The sequence below is a fragment of the Halyomorpha halys genome, unplaced genomic scaffold, assembly GCF_000696795.3.
Source record: "Halyomorpha halys isolate HHAL.00 unplaced genomic scaffold, Hhal_1.1 Scaffold180.1, whole genome shotgun sequence".
In the NCBI taxonomy this organism is placed as follows: Eukaryota; Metazoa; Arthropoda; class Insecta; order Hemiptera; family Pentatomidae; genus Halyomorpha; species Halyomorpha halys.
Genome location: NW_027107549.1, coordinates 450143 through 456822, shown reverse-complemented (window position 1 = coordinate 456822; position 6680 = coordinate 450143). Strand labels below are relative to the sequence as shown.

At 31.7% G+C, this 6680-nt stretch overlaps 1 protein-coding gene across 2 annotated transcripts in view; it reads right to left on the bottom strand.

The window, feature by feature from the left end:
• LOC106679162 (uncharacterized) overlaps nt 1-6680 on the bottom strand; it is a 341257-nt gene that overhangs the window by 103662 nt on the left and 230915 nt on the right. The gene's annotated exons all lie outside the window — the stretch shown is intronic.

Sequence of the window (6680 nt, the reverse complement as noted above, 5' to 3'; positions counted from 1 at the left end):
TGTAACCGATCTAGCCCGAACCAGATATCACTCCTTCTATTATAAACTCTCTAACCACCAATGCTATTTACAACTGTACATTATAATACATTTAGTAAATTTGATCTCAGTTAAATTGGAGTGTTAAAAGCGTGTAGAGAAAGTACCCATTGGTAGCACTCTAGTGACGTATTACATTAGCAGGTCTCGTGGCCATCTTCTTTTCAGGCGCCTCGGAGGATTGTCAGGAATGGAAGAGGAAGCAAGGTTAGAAACTAGTGGGTTTGGGTGGTTGCAGGAAATTAGTTTATATTTTACTACCATAACTTATAAATTGTAGCAGCCTAATAATCAAAAGTACAATTAACTCTTATTTTATTTCTGTATTATTGTTACAAATATCTGAACATCAGTTGTTCTTTTCAAATAAATAAAATTAAAAAAATGGAAGCCAGGACTAAAAAAAATATGGTTTTCCAATAAACCCCAAAGTATAAAGATACAAATACAAACACAGAATATTTGCGGAGCAACATGAAAACAAAGGAGCTATAGAAGGAACTCGAAGTGCATCCATTTGCATCGCACCAAGGCGAGACCTTCTGCAATATGCGACTAACCTTTCTTCTGCGCTAGATCTCCAGCTCAGTCTGTAAGATATTTATAATAATAATAATAATAATAATAATAATAATAATAATAATAATAATTTATTTGTTTATTGGACAACCCCTGTATAAATAGAGTAAGCCTGTGAAATACATGAAACAGATAATCAATTGTAATAATTTTACAAAAATGATGAGTTAAAGATCGTACATATAAACTAATAACAAACAATATACCCAAGCTGGGCTATCCACACTCTTTAGAATAAAACAATAAAAAAAAGTTAATTCATATTTAATAATATTAAAAAACAAAAATTATACCTCCTATTGGGACGATAGGTGTCCAGCTCTAAGCAAAAGGTTTTGGGTTACATATATAAGAAACAGTTCAAGGTCCAATCCTGAGGGTACAGACAGACATTCATACAACTGATTTCGGCTAATTTTGCTTTGCTCCGGCATGTATCGGATTCGGTTCTCATGGTACGCGGGGCAATTTGTTAAAAAATGGAAACAATCCTCCAGGGCCGTTCCATCACAAGCTGGACAAAGCTTCTGTGGGTCCAAAGTATATTTGTGTCGATCGACATTTAGAGTAATTGGATATTTACCGGAGAGTCGTAGTTGGGCAATTATTCTCAAGTGAGTTATAGGTTAACTGATTTTAGGATCTTAGCTAATTTCAAAGCTTAATATTTTCTCTAAAGTAAATAATGATACTGAAATAAATATTTACGGAAAGAAATACTTAATGTGTAGAGCACAAATAATTATCAATTGGTAGTTTTAAAACAATACAAACTGAACACAAACGTGTAAATGATGCACAAGCCTATGATTTGTACAAAATAACAACTCACACCAAACGGATCGGCCTCAAATTTAAGACAGCTTGTACCAGCCAATCCAGATAACCCATCTACACGCACGCGTATGTGCGAATTTGCCTATGTGTGGCAAAGTGTAGCGGCGACATAAGATTCCATGTGAATGTCTACATGTAGCAGTTAGTTTATAGACTACCAATTATCCAACAAATATTGATAGTACAACAGGACTTTCACAATATAAAATGTTATAGTTTATATAAAATGGAAGATCGTTCGAGTAGAGTAAAAAAAAAATAATGAAAAGTTAATCTACTACATTGGAGGAAGATAGTACGAGTGGAGGTCAATAAAGGTATCAAAATAGTGGAAAAAAACTATTTATACTATATCTAACTACATTTGAAGAATTTTTTATTCGACTACGGTTTTTATGCCTGTGATAAGTATATTTTATTTTTTAATGATAGGAGAAGTTTGTCGGGGGGTGCGGTCAGCAAAGAACAACATAAATAAACATAACCATATTTATTTATTTTATGCCGACGTTTCGACCTGAGTTTCAGGTCTTCATCAGTGGTTGCGGCGTAGAAGGTAAGCTCTCAACTCTCAACAGGCATAAAATAAATAAATATGGCTTTGTTTATTTATGTTGTTCTTTGCTGACCGCACCCCCCAACAAACTTCTCCAATAATTATGTATTTTTGTCATATTATTTGTTATCTGAATTTTGTTTGTTATAATTTATATATATAGTTTACAAGATGGTATTATATAATTTTAACTTTACAATTTCCGATACTGAAATTTGTGTTATCACTAAAATACAAACTGAAGTTATAATATTATTATATTATATTACTCCTTATAGTATTCTACTATTTCATAATTTTGTTTCTTAGATATTAACAATAAGAAATAAAAAAATACGACCTTTAAGCCCAGTCCTTGAATGAGAGTAAAAGACCTTCAGGGAAAATACCACTTTTAACAGTTAATAAATACAAACTGTTCCTAGCTCACTTTGTAAAAGTTCAACGTCGCATTTGCGATGACTAAGGTGAATATATCGATACATTCGTCATCGATATGAAAATCATACTGTTTTACATAAGACAGATAGGTATCATTAATAAAGAAAAAAAGGTATTACTAAGTCGAGAATAATCTAAACCCGGATCCACACCCTGCAAATCTAAAATATGTAAAAATCTTTGGATAACCAACCCAGAGGAAGACAACCAGCAATTGGCGACGATGATCTTAACCACAGGCTTACTGTGGGAGGATATTCTCCCCCAAAGTACTTGAAGGACTTGCAGAACAACTGAATACAAGTGTATCGACACTTGAAGATCATTGGTAAAGTAAAAAAGGTAGATGGGTACTTCAAGAACTTGATGAGCGGCAGTAGCTGAAGCGTTATCAGTAGGGATAGGATTTTTGTTTTCATATATTTTTACCTGACCAAGATATCTTCGATTCCTTACTAACTAAAGATGCTTCAAGATATTTCTTGCCGAAAGAAGCCATTTTCATTTCACATATTTTTAAATATTTGTCGTTTTTTTTTTTTTTTAATTTTGTTGTAAATCTCATATTTTCTGAAAGCTGAGGTGTAGATAGTTGACCGTAGATTAATGATTGGAGAAGTTTGTCGGGGGGTGCGGTCAGCAAAGAACAACCTGTAAATATGGTTTTGTTTATTTATGCTGTTCTTTGCTGACTGCACCCCCCGACAAACTTCTCCAATTATTTTCTGAAATATTTGTTATTTTTTACATATTTTGTCCTGAATCACGTATTTCCTTAAATTATTTGTTCAATTGTAAATACATTTTTCGCAGCAACAACGTAAAATTCAAGAGAACGCAAGAAACTTAAAGGTGAAATTCATCATTTATCATAAATAGTGCGTAAACATTCTATATCTTCATCTTTGAACACAAATTAAAACCAGTGGCTATAATAAATTTTCACATAGAATTACATCGAGAATTTCTCAGAATCAATTAAAAAGAATTTGTTTGTTTACTTCTCTATCCATTTCTCTGTTTCCCCCCTTCCCATGGTCCTTTCTCATCTTAGTCTTGTTTCACTCCCCTAGTTTAATTACAATTACTAATTATTGTCTTGTTATTGAACAGCTATGTTTTCTCTAAGTACATTTTTTGTACATATTTTAACATAATTTCTTTAAAATATTATTCATATAATATATAATAAATACATATTTATGTAACTTTTTTTAAGTTATAAAATTATTAATTAATTAATAATTTATATTCTTGAATAATACATCATTTATAAATACATATTAGTTACATATTTTTTTAAATATTTGACAATTTATCAGCACATATTTATGTACATATTTCGGATTTTTTAGTACATAAAAATCCTATCCCTAGTTATCAGACATGATTTAGACTCCTTACTAGGGAAAAAACGAGTCTTTTTTCGGAAGGATAATCACGCGTGATGAAAAGTTGATTGTATACTTGCGAAAGACCGGGACACACGCCAAAACCAATTTTGCATCCTAAAAAATTATTGGTTTCTGTGAGGTTGTCAATGGCAAGAATAATTTATTTCTCCTTCTTACCCAGAAGTCAAACCATCACATCCACATCCTATTGCAGTTATATTGACATAATATATCAAAACCTTGTTGTTAGTGTTGTTTTTGTGAACAATAGGGGTATTCATGATCTTTAGTTTAACATGTTAAAGGGAAAAACTTATGTTAAGTGGAGAATGGCGTCACAAAACAGCAGAGCTTGTTACCGTTTTATTTCTTGTCGTGTTAGGTTACTTGCTCGTACTGTAGTGACACTACTTCCATTTTATTTGTTATTGCTTTTTTTATTCTCTGGTTTTTTGTTTACCCATTAGAGGGCACTTGTTTTTTTTGTTAGGTATACAAATGTCGTTATTTTTGTTATTAACTTTACGTTTCTCTTTTATTATGAAGCATTATTTTTATCTTTTTTCTTTAATTATAACACCGTATATAGTTAGGTGTGTCTTTGGTTCGAGACTATCCTCCCCTCCATAATCAAATGTTAAAAAAAAATGTAACTTTTGGTTAGATTAGATGGTTATATCAACCATGTAAGGCCCACTAGGCTGATCTGTATTAAATAAATAAATAACTGTTCCTAGAAAACATTAATTGAAAAATTGACTAAGTTTATTCAATTTCATATTCACTCCTAACTTTTTACAATAGTAAATATATTTTGGAATCCTTAATATTCACATTGAAATGTGTTTGAACAGAACAGATAAAGAAGAACGAATTTCTCGAAAACGGCTAAATGGATTTTCATTATAAATATAGCAAATTATAGGAAATAATATTTACTATGATTTATATACTGTTCATATTTGCGATTAAATGAACGGTTTTACAGATAATTACACTGATGTACGAAATTCCTACTAATGAGGCGTAGATAGTTGACCGTAGATTACTGATTAGAGAAGATGATCGGGGGTTGTGGTCAGCAAAGAAACAATATAAATAAACAAAAAAATATTTATTTATGCCGTCGTTTCGACCTGACTTTCAGGTCTTCATCAGGGCTATAAAACAGAAAGACAACAACCATCATTTTGAGAGAAAAAAAAACTACTGTCTTTGTCCACAGTTATTAATTAACTTTTCTCTCTCTAAATGGTGGTTGTTGTATTTTTGTTTTTATAGCCTTGATGAAGACCTGAAAATTAGGTCGAAACGTCAGCATAAATAAATTTTTTTTTTATTTATTTATGTTGTTTCTTTGCTGACTGCACCCCCCCTCCGATCATCTTCTCCAAGCAGAAATTCCAACTAACTTCAACGTAGCTGCCTTTAAGGGGCGTGGTCTAATCCCCACTCATTAGGGTCATTTAACCTAGGAAAGAGAGAAGGGCTATGGCGTCTCCCTGCTAGATACAATATGTCGAGAGGTTTCTCTAGAATAATAAATAAAATATTGTAGGAAAATAGGTTTCTAAATAGTAGAAGAAAACTATTTATTGTTAACCAACGTTTCGCCCCACTTCACAGGGCTTCGTCAGGGCTAAATGAGAAAAATTCTGTTAATTCTAAAATGTTTTCTCATTTAGCCCTGACGAAGCCCTGTGAAGTGGGGCGAAACGTTAACAATATACAGCTTTTGTTACTATCTTTGTCCCTTTATTAACCACTTGTACTATCTTTCTCCAATCTACTTCATAGGGTCAACTGTATCTTCTTCCAATATGAATAAATAAAATAATTGTAAAACCTTTTAAAAAAAAAAATACAAAAACATTGAAAAAGTTCATCCTCTTAATTAATCAGAAACGAGAATTCCAATTACAGAAGATAAAGAAAACAGATTATTCCATTCAAATGAATTAAATTCATAAGATATTAAAGATTCTTTCTTATGAACTTTCATTAACAAGACAATTGTATGAAAATGAAATGAGTAATTATCTTTTTTTAACAAGGCTAAACAGATTAAAGAGAAATCCGCAGGAAACGAGCTGTATAAATAAAAGAAGAAATAAATAAGAAACAGGTGAAGTGCATTGTTCCGACCAATGCTTGATGTAAGGATTAAACATTAGACCTCTTCTTGATTAGGCGTTTGATTTTCCAGCGAACAGCCCTGAAGAAGGCTAGAAACTCTAGCCAAAACGTTGGCACATTAAAAATAGGTTAATCGAACTTATTTGTGTTTTTCAATGACCGCACCCCCAACCATCTTCTCCTCGTTAGACCTCTTCAGTTAAGGTGCTAAAAGAAATAAACCATGTTATGGATAGTTAACATAACAAAGCTAAGGAAAATTATAGATAATGAAATAAATATATTAATAACAATTACTAGATAGTAAAAGAGCCCAAGAGCAGAAAAAAGTCAGTTATTTCACCCCAATCTTTTATTACTTTAATGATAATTATGTATAATTAATAGTCAAAACTGAGGAGTCTGCTAAGTATAGGTAGGAGGAATAAAAATGGTGGCTGTTTCAAAAGGGTAAAAAATTTCATTCGGAGCTCTATATCTTTAAAACTACTAACAATACTAGAAAACTAACGAGAACCTCATTTAAAGAAGAGTAAATTTGATAAAATATGAGCCCTATTAGAGTTATTTACGTTCAATAGTTGTCGAGATATAGCTTTTTAAAAAGCAATATTTCATAAAAAATGCACTGAAAAATCTCTACTTGAAGAAGTTTGTTGGGGGGTGCGGTCAGCAAAGAACAACATAAATAAACAAAA